We start from the raw sequence: 12,847 nt of genomic DNA on the forward strand, positions 1-12,847 counted from the left end.
TCAATGTGGGCAGGGGGATTCCCGGGAGAGGGTCAATGTGGGCAGGGCGATCCCCGGGAGCGGGTCAATGTGGGCAGGGGGATCCCCGGGAGCGGGTCATCGTGTGCAGGGCGATCCCAGGGAGCGGGACAATGTGGGCAGGGGGATCCCCGGGAGAGGGTCAATGTGTGCAGGGCGATCCCAGGGAGCGGGTCAATGTGGGCAGGAGGATCCCCGGGAGAGGGTCAATGTGGGCAGGGGGATCCCCGGGAGCGGGTCATCGTGTGCAGGGGGATCCCCGGGAGCGGGACAATGTGAGCAGGGCGATCCCAGGGAGCGGGTCAATGTGTGCAGGGGGATCCCCGGGAGCGGGTCAATGTGTGCAGGGGGATCCCCGGGAGCGGGTCAACGTGTGCAGGGGGATCCCCGGGAGCGGGTCAATGTGTGCAGGGGGATCCCCGGGAGCGGGTCAACGTGTGCAGGGGGATCCCCGGAAGCGGGTCATCGTGTGCAGGGGGATCCCCGGAAGCGGGTCAATGTGGGCAGGGGGATCCCCGGGAGCGGGTCAATGTGGGCAGGGGGATCCCCGGGAGAGGGTCAATGTGGGCAGGGGGATCCCCGGGAGAGGGTCATCGTGTGCAGGGGGATCCCCGGGAGCGGGTCATCGTGTGCAGGGGGATCCCCGGGAGAGGGTCAATGTGAGCAGAGGGATCCCCGGGAGCGGGTCATCGTGTGCAGGGGGATCCCCGGGAGAGGGTCAATGTGTGCAGGGGGATCCCCGGGAGAGGGTCAATGTGGGCAGGGGGATCCCCGGGAGCGGGTCAATGTGGGCAGGGCGATCCCCGGGAGTGGGTCAATGTGGGCAGGGCGATCCCCGGGAGAGGGTCAATGTGGGCAGGGCGATCCCCGGGAGAGGGTCAATGTGGGCAGGGCGATCCCCGGGAGCGGGTCAATGTGGGCAGGGGGATCCCCGGGAGCGGGTCATCGTGTGCAGGGCGATCCCAGGGAGCGGGACAATGTGGGCAGGGGGATCCCCGGGAGAGGGTCAATGTGTGCAGGGCGATCCCAGGGAGCGGGTCAATGTGGGCAGGGGGATCCCCGGGAGAGGGTCAATGTGGGCAGGGGGATCCCCGGGAGCGGGTCATCGTGTGCAGGGGGATCCCCGGGAGCGGGACAATGTGAGCAGGGCGATCCCAGGGAGCGGGTCAATGTGTGCAGGGGGATCCCCGGGAGCGGGTCAATGTGTGCAGGGGAATCCCCGGGAGCGGGTCAACGTGTGCAGGGGGATCCCCGGGAGCGGGTCAATGTGTGCAGGGGGAACCCCGGGAGCGGGTCAACGTGTGCAGGGGGAACCCCGGGAGCGGGTCAATGTGGGCAGGGGGATCCCCGGGAGAGGGTCAATGTGGGCAGGGGGATCCCCGGGAGCGGGTCATCGTGTGCAGGGGGATCCCCGGGAGCGGGTCATCGTGTGCAGGGGGATCCCCGGGAGAGGGTCAATGTGAGCAGGGGGATCCCCGGGAGCGGGTCATCGTGTGCAGGGGGATCCCCGGGAGAGGGTCAATGTGTGCAGGGGGATCCCCGGGAGCGGGTCAATGTGGGCAGGGGGATCCCCGGGAGCGGGTCAATGTGGGCAGGGCGATCCCCGGGAGTGGGTCAATGTGGGCAGGGCGATCCCCGGGAGAGGGTCAATGTGGGCAGGGGGATCCCCGGGAGCGGGTCAATGTGGGCAGGGCGATCCCCGGGAGCGGGTCAATGTGGGCAGGGGGATCCCCGGGAGAGGGTCAATGTGTGCAGGGCGATCCCCGGGAGAGGGTCAATGTGGGCAGGGGGATCCCCGGGAGAGGGACATCGTGTGCAGGGCGATCCCCGGGAGAGGGTCAATGTGGGCAGGGGGATCCCCGGGAGAGGGTCAATGTGGGCAGGGGGATCCCCGGGAGAGGGTCGATGTGTGCAGGGCGATCCCCGGGAGAGGGTCAATGTGGGCAGGGGGATCCCCGGGAGAGGGTCAATGTGTGCAGGGAGATCCCCGGGAGAGGGTCATCGTGTGCAGGGGGATCCCCGGGAGCGGGTCAATGTGGGCAGGGGGATCCCCGGGAGAGGGTCAATGTGTGCAGGGAGATCCCCGGGAGCGGGTCATCGTGTGCAGGGGGATCCCCGGGAGCGGGTCATCGTGTGCAGGGGGATCCCCGGGAGAGGGTCAATGTGTGCAGGGCGATCCCCGGGAGAGGGTCAATGTGGGCAGGGGGATCCCCGGGAGCGGGTCATCGTGTGCAGGGGGATCCCCGGGAGAGGGTCAATGTGGGCAGGAGGATCCCCGGGAGAGGGTCAATGTGTGCAGGGGGATCCCCAGGAGAGGGTCAATGTGGGCAGGGGGATCCCCGGGAGCGGGTCAATGTGGGCAGGGGGATCCCCGGGAGCGGGTCAATGTGGGCAGGGGGATCCCGGGAGCGGGTCAATGTGGGCAGGGGGATCCCCGGGAGCGGGTCATCGTGTGCAGGGGGATCCCGGGAGAGGGTCAATGTGTGCAGGGGGATCCCGGGAGAGGGTCAATGTGGGCAGGGGGATCCCCGGGAGAGGGTCAATGTGGGCAGGGGGATCCCCGGGAGAGGGTCAATGTGGGCAGGGGGATCCCCGGGAGAGGGTCAATGTGGGCAGGGGGATCCCCGGGAGAGGGTCAATGTGGGCAGGGGGATCCCCGGGAGAGGGTCAATGTGGGCAGGGGGATCCCCGGGAGAGGGTCAATGTGGGCAGGGGGATCCCCGGGAGCGGTTCATTGTGTGCAGGGCGATCCCCGGGAGCGGGTCAATGTGGGCAGGGGGATCCCCGGGAGAGGGTCAATGTGGGCAGGGGGATCCCCGGGAGCGGGTCAATGTGGGCAGGGGGATCACCGGGAGCGGGTCAATGTGGGCAGGGCGATCCCCGGGAGCGGGTCAATGTGGGCAGGGGGATCCCCGGGAGCGGGTCGTCGTGTGCAGGGCGATCCCAGGGAGCGGGTCAATGTGGGCAGAGGGATCCCCGGGAGCGGGTCAATGTGGGCAGGGCGATCCCCGGGAGCGGGTCAATGTGGGCAGGGGGATCCCCGGGAGCGGGTCAATGTGTGCAGGGGGATCCCCGGGAGAGGGTCAATGTGTGCAGGGGGATCCCCGGGAGAGGGTCAATGTGTGCAGGGGGATCCCCGGGAGAGGGTCAATGTGGGCAGGGGGATCACCGGGAGCGGGTCAATGTGGGCAGGGGGATCCCGGGAGCGGGTCAATGTGGGCAGGGGGATCCCCGGGAGCGGGTCATCGTGTGCAGGGGGATCCCGGGAGAGGGTGAATGTGTGCAGGGGGATCCCGGGAGAGGGTCAATGTGGGCAGGGGGATCCCCGGGAGAGGGTCAATGTGGGCAGGGGGATCCCCGGGAGAGGGTCAATGTGGGCAGGGGGATCCCCGGGAGAGGGTCAATGTGGGCAGGGGGATCCCCGGGAGAGGGTCAATGTGGGCAGGGGGATCCCCGGGAGAGGGTCAATGTGGGCAGGGCGATCCCCGGGAGAGGGTCAATGTGGGCAGGGCGATCCCCGGGAGCGGGTCAATGTGGGCAGGGGGATCCCCGGGAGAGGGTCAATGTGTGCAGGGCGATCCCCGGGAGCGGGTCAATGTGGGCAGGGGGATCCCCGGGAGAGGGTCAATGTGTGCAGGGCGATCCCCGGGAGCGGGTCAATGTGGGCAGGGGGATCACCGGGAGCGGGTCAATGTCTGCAGGGCGATCCCCGGGAGCGGGTCAATGTGGGCAGGGGGATCCCCGGGAGCGGGTCATCGTGTGCAGGGCGATCCCCGGGAGCGGGTCAACATTGGCCTGGGGTTCTTGGTGACTGCGATAGTATTCACATTGCTCGGAACATGTAACGAAGAGTCAAAGGGTCTCAGACCTGAAACGTTGACCGTCTTCCTCTCTTCACAGATGCCCGAGCTTCGGACTTTCCAGCAATTTCTGTTATCATTTCAGATTTCCAGCATCTGCAGTATTGTCAGTCAAACTCTGCCCCCATCCCCACCCCAATCAAACGGGAAAATGTTTTCGCGGGGGGAGGCGGAGGCCGAGTCTGCCCACGGTTGCTAATTAAAAAGCCCACACTGATGCTTTGCTAATTATCAGGGGGCTCCCCCAGTTCTCCAGTGGTGTAATTATTCCAGGCAGGTCCGCAGGACTTGTGTTGCATCAGGTTCTCGTCACCTGCAGCCTCTCAGCTGGAAACCAGCCCTTTAAAAGGGCAGGCTCCCCAGACCAGTCGCTGCGGAGTGGCAGAGAGAGGACCAGGGCACGCAGCCCGAGATCTCCTCGCAGGAACATCTCTCCAAGGTGCGAGGGAAAGGCGGTGAGACGCTCAGTGCAGGTGAGGGAGCGCTAACTAACAAAGTACAAGCTGCAAAGCGGGGAGGGTCCGATCTCCGCTGCGTACTGAGTTAGCTGATCTCAGTCTGGGGTTGGGGTAACGCAATTGCCTTCGGGATTGGGATGTCTGGGAGGCTAGGGAGGGGGATAATTTTTTTTAAAAAATCGGGATTCCTACGCCCGATTGTTATTGTCTGACTCCCGCTGAGAGGTGCGTGGTCACTGGGCGAGGATGGGATCAGGCGCCGGCCAAGAAACCACACACCCGCCACGGTCGAACAGCTCTTGCCGGCACCCACGCTATCAATAACAGTGAAAGGTCCTAGTTGGAGGTGGGGGGGGGGGGGGAGGGGTGTTTCCAAGAGCTGGAAGGTGAGGTGACTGAAGGCAGAGGGGTTCTAGCAAGAGAATGAGTGCAAGGGCCGGGGTTACTGAAGGCTCTGCCATTGATGGGTGGAGACAGGCGGCTGGGTCACACAGAGGTCCAGGCAGAAGAGCAGAGGGTGCGGGGCTGGGACGTGGGATCGGAGGAGGATGGGGTGAGTCTCGAGGGTTTCATAAACAAGGTCGTTGATCAATGACTGGGTGCCAGTGGAGGGTAAAGAAAAGACAGAACTTGCATTTACATAGCGTCCCAAAGCACTTTACCGCCAATGAAGTCCTTTTGAAGTGTAGTCACCGTTGTAATGTTGGAAACACAGCAGCCAATTTGTGCACAGCAAGATCCCACAATCAGCAATGAGATAACGACAAGATAATTTTTTTTTTAAAAGTGATGTTGGTTGAGGGATAAATATTGGCCAGGACACCGGGGAGAACTCCCCTGCTCAGTCAGCAAGGATTGGGCAACAGAGGGAGCATTTGGGGGCTCCGACTGAGATGCGATTTAAACAGGGTTCAGTTGAGGAGACCGGGCAGGGAAGTGTTGGAGAAGTCCAGCCTGCTGGTGACGGTCAGGGATGAACGTTTCAGCTGCAGCGAGGGCGGTATTTCAGAGGTGGAGCTTGGTGATGGGCCGGACTTGGAAGCTCAGCTCAAGGTTAAAGGGGACGGAATCAGGGACTAGAGCAGAGCTTCTGGTGGGAGCCGAACTTGTGTCAGTCGTGGCTCAGTGGGTAAACCACACACCTCGGAGTCAGGAGGTCGTGGGTTCAAGCCCCACATCAGGGACTCGAGCGTATAATCGAAATAGTGCTGTGGGATCTTCTACTTTCTCCTGAGAGGGCAGAGTGGGCTTCAGTTTAATGTCTCATCCGAAAGTTGGCACCTGCGACAGTGCGGCACTCCCTCAGTACTGCACTGGGAGTGTCAGCCTGGATTTTGTGCTCAAGTCTCTGGAGTGGGACTTGAACCTTGTGACTCCAGGGCGAGAGTGTTACCAACCGAGCCACAGCCGACACTGTGCTTAATCCGAGGTCCTTGCCTGGAAGACTCAGTGCCTCGCTGCTTTGTGCCTTAAAGCTATGAATCGTTGGTTGGGGGGGATGGGGGGGGAAGCTATGTTGCTGCATTTTTCAGTATAATTCATAGAATCTTACAGCACAGAAGGCGGCCATTCGGCCCATTGTGCCAATGCCGGCTCTTTGAAAGAGCTATTCAGTTAATCCCACTCCCCCTGCTCTTACCCCATAGCCCTGCAAATTTTCCATTTTCAGATATTTCTCCAATTTCCTTTTGAAATTTGCTATTGAATCTGCTTCCACCACCCTTTCGGGCAGTGCATTCCAGATCATAACAACTCGCTGCGTTAAAAAGAATTCTTCTCAGCTCCCCTCTGCTTCCTTTGCCAATTATTTTAAATCTCATCCCTCTGGTTACCCACCCGCCTGCCACTGGAAACACTTTCTTCCCTATTTACTCTTATCAAAACCCTGTTAAATCTCCCCTTAACCTTCTCTGCTCTAAGGAGAACAACCCCAGTTTCTCCAGTCCCTCCACATAACTGAAGTCCCTCATCGCTGGTACTATTGTAGTAAATCTCCTTTGCACCCTAAGACCTTGACATCCTTCCTAATGTGCGGTGCTCAGAATTGAACACAATACTCCAGCAGGGGCATAACCAGTGTTCTATAAAGGGTTCCTTGCTTCTCTACCCCTACATTACAACAGTGACTAAACTTCAAAAGTACTTCATTGGCTGTAAAGCACTTTGGGACGTCCTGAGGTCGCGAAAGGCTCGAGAGAAATGCAGGTTCTTTCTTCCTTGCTTTTGTACTCTATGCCTCGAATAATAAAGCCCAAGATCCCATATGCTTTTTTTATTATTCGTTCATGGGATGTGGGCGTCGCTGGCGAGGTCAGCATTTATTGCCCATCCCTAATTGCTCTTGAGAAGGTGGTGGTGAGCCGCCTTCTTGAACCACTGCAGTCCGTGTGGTGATGGTTCTCCCACAGTGCTGTTAGGAAGGGAGTTCCAGGATTTTGACCCAGCGACGATGAAGGAACGGCGATATATTTCCAAGTCGGGATGGTGTGTGACTTGGAGGGGAACGTGCAGGTGGTGTTGTTCCCATGTGCCTGATGCCCTTGTCCTTCTAGGTGGTAGGGGTCGCGGGTTTGGGAGGTGCTGTCAAAGAAGCCTTGGCGAGTTGCTGCAGTGCATCCTGTGGATGGTACACACTGCAGCCACTGTGCGCCGGTGGTGAAGAGAGTGAATGTTTAGGGTGTTGGATGGGATGCTTTGTCATGGATGGTGTCGAGCTTCGAGTGTTGTTGGAGCTGCACTCATCCAGGCAAGTGGAGAGTATTCCATCACACTCCTTGTTGATGGTGGAAAGGCTTTGGGGAGTCAGGAGGTGAGTCACTTGCTGCAGAATACCCAGCCTCTGACCTGCTCTTGTAGCCACAATATTTATGTGGCTGGTTCAGTTTAATTTCTGGTCAATGGTGACCCCCAGGGTGTTGATGGTGGGGGATTCGGCGATGGTAATGCCGTTGAATGTCAAGGGGAGGTGGTTAGATGGTTAGAAGGTTAACAGCCTTCTCCTGCCACATTCAAAGATTTGTGTATGTACACCCCCAGGTCTCTCTGTTCCTGCACCCCCTTTAAAACTGTACCATTTAGTTTATAACCGTACCATTAATTCCGATTTATATTTAAGGTGAAGACATGTCTGCAAACAGGAGGAAGTCAAAGGTAGTCGGTGAAGGCACATCTGCAAACAAGAAGGCGGCATAGGCAGTCGGAACGTCTCGCTCCCAAAGCTCACTGACGGGACCCTCCCCAACTCAAAAACGCCCTTGGACATCACATAAAAAGATGGCGTCCTTGACGAGTGCGGTCACTGAGCGGACAAACGCCACGCCGGCCAGTCTTACCGCAGCCCTCAACATGCCCTACGCGCTGGCGGAGCTGGGGATCGCGGTGGCGTCGACGGTGGGGAACGGGCTGGTCTGCGCCGCCGTACTCAGGGACCGGCGGCTGCGGACGGTCACCAACTACTTCCTCGTCTCACTGGCCGCGGCCGACGTGTGCGTGGGCGCCCTGGCCGTCCCCTGCGCCATCATGACCGACCTGGGCATCCCCAGGCACAACTTCCGCCTGTGCATGCTGATGCTCTCCGTCCTCATCGTGCTGACCCAGAGCTCCATCTTCAGCCTGCTGGCGGTGGCGGCCGAGCGCTACGTGGCCATCTTCCTCCCCCTGCGCTACCGGGCCATCGTCACGCCCAGGAACGCCGCCGCCGCCATCGCCGCCGCCTGGCTGCTGGCGCTGCTCATCGGCCTGGTGCCCACCATGGGCTGGCACAAGCCGCCCCCCGCCGACGGGCGCTGCCTCTTCGTGACGGTGGTGGACATGACCTACATGGTCTACTTCAACTTCTTCGGCTGCGTGCTGGGGCCCCTGGCCGCCATGTTCGCCATCTACGCCCGGATCCTGGCCGAGGTGCGGCGGCTGGTGGCCAGGGGGGCGGCCGATGGCCGGAGGGGAGGGGCACACGCCCGCCAGGAGATGAAGACGGCCGTCTCACTCTTCCTGGTGCTGGCCCTCTTCGCCCTCTGTTGGATCCCGCTCCACGTGGTGAACTGCGTCCTCCTGCTGTGCCCGCGCTGCCACGTGCCCCTGCCGCTGCTGCTGGTCGCCATCATCCTTTCCCACGCCAACTCGGCCGTCAACCCCATCCTCTACGCCCTCAAGATGAAGTCCTTCAGGCGAGCCTTCACGGCTATTTTCCTGTGCCGCAGCGTGCAGGTGGGCCCCGACCAAGGGCTGGGCTGACTGCGTGACAGTAGTGTCGTCGCGCACACGCACACCGTGGAGCACTCAGGGTTTGAAGACCCCCAGCTGCCTCCCCCTCCCTCCAGGTGCCTACACTTTCCACGTTGCAGTTCCATGGGCACCAAGCAGCGCCCAGGTCCCCGAGTGCCAGCAGACCTCGTCGACCGTGGGGAGAAGGGGCATCGCAGAACCAGACCCAACCCCTCTTGTACTGACATCAAACGCACTTTCCAGAAGGACTCACTGGATAGAAATCAGGGAACGGGAGCCCTGGCCGATATTCCCTCTCCCTAGTCCAGGGACACTGAGGAGCCCAGGCCGATATTCCCTCTCCCTAGTCCAGGGACACTGAGGAGCCCAGGCCGATATTCCCTCTCCCTAGTCCAGGGACACTGAGGAGCCCAGGCCGATATTCCCTCTCCCTAGTCCAGGGACACTGAGGAGCCCAGGCCGATATTCCCTCTCCCTAGCCCAGGGACACTGAGGAGCCCAGGCCGATATTCCCTCTCCCTAGCCCAGGGACACTGAGGAGCCCAGGCCGATATTCCCTCTCCCTAGCCCAGGGACACTGAGGAGCCCAGGCCGATATTCCCTCTCCCTAGCCCAGGGTCCCATAGAAACCCTGGCCGATATTCCCTCTCCCTAGTCCAGGGACACTGAGGAGCCCAGGCCGATATTCCCTCTCCCTAGCTCAGGGACACTGAGGAGCCCAGGCCGATATTCCCTCTCCCTAGCCCAGGGTCCCATAGAAACCCTGGCCGATATTCCCTCTCCTGCTCGCCCACCACAATGCTAAATTTAAAGAGAGAAAGCCGGTGATTGAGCTGCAGCCTGAAATTTACCTCCTGACCAACCTCAGCAGCTTATTATTATCTATAATGACCTGGATTTGCCTACGTAGAGCAGAGGCCTTAAAGGGACAGGCCAGGTTAGCAGCTAAACCTCACAACCGTGATCCAGCCTCCACACCCCACTCATGAGCCATACCGCGGAGAATCTGTATATATGTATTTGTGTGTGTGTTTAAAAGTGGAATTAATATCCAATACAAATAGGGATTTCCAATTCTATCCAATCACGGCTCAATTATCTTGGGCATCGATTATAGAAAGATCGGGGACCAATTCCGCAGTTAGTGGATTATTATGGTGAGAGACATTACTACATCAACAACCGTGTACCTCTTGTATTTTAAATTTAAAAGCGGTAACAGTTTTGTGCGTGTCTCAGCCAATGAGCAGTTTTGCTTCCCATGGGTCAATCATCGCTGTCAATCACTGTTCGTGGGCGGAGTGATGAATGAATGACAGTGACGATTGGCCAATCAGGAGAGTAGGCGGGACAAACGTTCATGTCAAACTAATGTGGCAGGGGGATGGGAACCGATGCAGGAAGTCAGTGGGAAATAAAGTGGTGACAGAAACAAAAGGCAGTAAGGGAGAGTGTACAGAACATGACCGGACAGATGGTCTGAGAAAGCAGGGCAAAGACCAAGGGAAGACTAGATTAAACTGCATTTATTTCAATGCAAGAAGTCTGATGGGCAAGGCAGATGAACTCAGGGCATGGATGGGTACATGGGACTGGGATGTTATAGCTATTACTGAAACATGGCTAAGGGAGGGGCAGGACTGGCAGCTCAATGTTCCAGGGTACAGATGCTATAGGAAAGATAGAGCAGGAGGTAAGAGAGGAGGGGGAGTTGCGTTCTTGATTAGGGAGAACATCACGGCAGTAGTGAGAGGGGATATATCCGAGGGTTCGCCCACTGAGTCCATATGGGTAGAACTGAAAAATAAGAAGGGAGAGATCACTTTGATAGGATTGTACTACAGACCCCCAAATAGTCAACGGGAAATTGAGGAGCAAATATGTAAGGAGATTACAGACAGCTGCAAGAAAAATAGGGTGGTAATAGTAGGGGACTTTAACTTTCCCAACATTGACTGGGACAGCCATAGCATTAGGGGCTTGGATGGAGAGAAATTTGTTGAGTGTATTCAGGAGGAATTTCTCATTCAGTATGTGGATGGCCCGACTAGAGAGGGGGCAAAACTTGACCTCCTCTTGGGAAATAAGGAAGGGCAGGTGACAGAAGTGTTAGTGAGGGATCACTTTGGGACCAGTGATCATAATTCCATTAGTTTTAAGATAGCTATGGAGAAGGATAGGTCTGGCCCAAAAGTTAAAATTCTAAATTGGGGAAAGGCCAATTTTGATGGTATTAGACAGGAACTTTCAGAAGTTGATTGGGAGAGTCTGTTGGCAGGCAAAGGGACGTCTGGTAAGTGGGAGGCTTTCAAAAGTGTGTTAACCAGGGTTCAGTGTAAGCACATTCCTTATAAAGTGAAGGGCAAGGCTGGTAGAAGTAGGGAACTTTGGATGACTCGGGAGATTGAGGCACTAGTCAAAAATAAGAAGGAGGCATATGACATGCATAGGCAGCTGGGATCAAGTGGATCCCTTGAAGAGTATAGAGATTGCCGGAGTAGAGTTAAGAGAGAAATCAGGAGGGCAAAAAGGGGATATGAGATTGCTTTGGCAGATCAGGCAAAGGTGAATCCAAAGAGCTTCTACAAATACATAAAGGGCAAAAGGGTAACTAGGGAGAGAGTAGGGCCTCTTAAGGATCAACAAGGTCATCTATGTGCGGAACCACAAGAGATGGGTGAGATCCTGAATGAATATTTCACATCGGTATTTACGGTTGAGAAAGGCATGGATGTTAGGGAACTTGGGGAAATAAATAGTGATGTCTTGAGGAGTGTACATATTACAGAGAGGGAGGTGCTGGAAGTCTTAACGCGCATCAAGGTAGATAAATCTCCGGGACCTGATGAAATGTATCCCAGGACGTTATGGGAGGTTAGGGAGGAAATTGCGGGTCCCCTAGCAGAGATATTTGAATCATCCACCGCTACAGGTGAGGTGCCTGAAGATTGGAGGGTAGCAAATGTTGTGCCTTTGTTTAAGAAGGGCGGCAGGGAAAAGCCTGGGAACTACAGACCAGTGAGCCTGACATCTGTAGTGGGTAAGTTGTTAGAGGGTATTCTGAGGGACAGAATCTACAGGCATTTGGAGAGGCAGGGACTAATTAGGAACAGTCAGCATGGTTTTGTGAGAGGAAAATCATGTCTCACGAATTTGATTGAGTTTTTTGAAGGGGTAACCAAGAAGATAGATGAGGGCTGTGCAGTAGACGTGGTCTACATGGACTTCAGCAAAGCATTTGACAAGGTACCGCATGGTAGGTTGTTACATAAGGTTAAATCTCATGGGATCCAAGGTGAGGTAGCCAATTGGATACAAAATTGGCTTGACGACAGAAGACAGAGGGTGGTTGTCGAGGGTTGTTTTTCAAACTGGATGCCTGTGTCCAGCGGTGTGCCTCAGGGATCGGTGCTGGGTCCGCTGTTATTTGTTATTTATATTAATGATTTGGATGAGAATTTAGGAGGCATGGTTAGTAAGTTTGCAGATGACACCAAGATTGGTGGCATTGTGGACAGTGAAGAAGGTTATCTAGGATTGCAACGGGATCTTGATAAATTGGGCCAGTGGGCCGATGAATGGCAGATGGAGTTTAATTTAGATAAATGTGAGGTGATGCATTTTGGTAGATCGAATCGGGCCAGGACCTACTCCGTTAATGGTAGGGCGTTGGGGAGAGTTATAGAACAAAGAGATCTAGGAGTACAGATTCATAGCTCCTTGAAAGTGGAGTCACAGGTGGATAGGGTGGTGAAGAAGGCATTCAGCATGCTTGGTTTCATTGGTCAGAACATTGAATGCAGGTGTTGGGATGTCTTGTTGAAGTTGTACAGGGCATTGGTGAGGCCACACTTGGAGTACTGTGTACAGTTCTGGTCACCCTATTATAGAAAGGATATTATTAAACTAGAAAGAGTGCAGAAAAGATTTACTAGGATGCTACCGGGACTTGATGGTTTGACTTACAGGGAGAGGTTAGACAGACTGGGACTTTATTCCCTGGAGAGTAGGAGGTTAAGGGGTGATCTTATAGAAGTCTATAAAATAATGAGGGGCATAGATAAGGTCGATAGTCAAAATCTTTTCCCAAAGGTAGGGGAGTCTATAACGAGGGGGCACAGATTTAAGGTGAGAGGGGAGAGATACAAAAGGATCCAGAGGGGCAATTTTTTCACTCAAAGGGTGGTGAGTGTCTGGAACGAGCTGCCAGAGGCAGTAGTAGAGGCGGGTACAATTTTGTCTTTTAAAAAGCATTTGGACAGTTACATGGGGAAGATGGGTATCGAG

General features: G+C 56.7%; 1 protein-coding gene and 1 pseudogene across 1 annotated transcript in view; one reads left to right on the forward strand and one right to left on the reverse strand.

The window, feature by feature from the left end:
• Positions 1-12,847, reverse strand: part of parp1 (poly (ADP-ribose) polymerase 1) — a 108,835-nt gene that overhangs the window by 63,928 nt on the left and 32,060 nt on the right. The gene's annotated exons all lie outside the window — the stretch shown is intronic.
• On the forward strand, positions 7,610-8,569 carry LOC137321548 (adenosine receptor A2a pseudogene; annotated as a pseudogene).

Source organism: Heptranchias perlo, chromosome 5 (assembly GCF_035084215.1).
Source record: "Heptranchias perlo isolate sHepPer1 chromosome 5, sHepPer1.hap1, whole genome shotgun sequence".
Lineage (NCBI taxonomy): Eukaryota > Metazoa > Chordata > Chondrichthyes > Hexanchiformes > Hexanchidae > Heptranchias > Heptranchias perlo.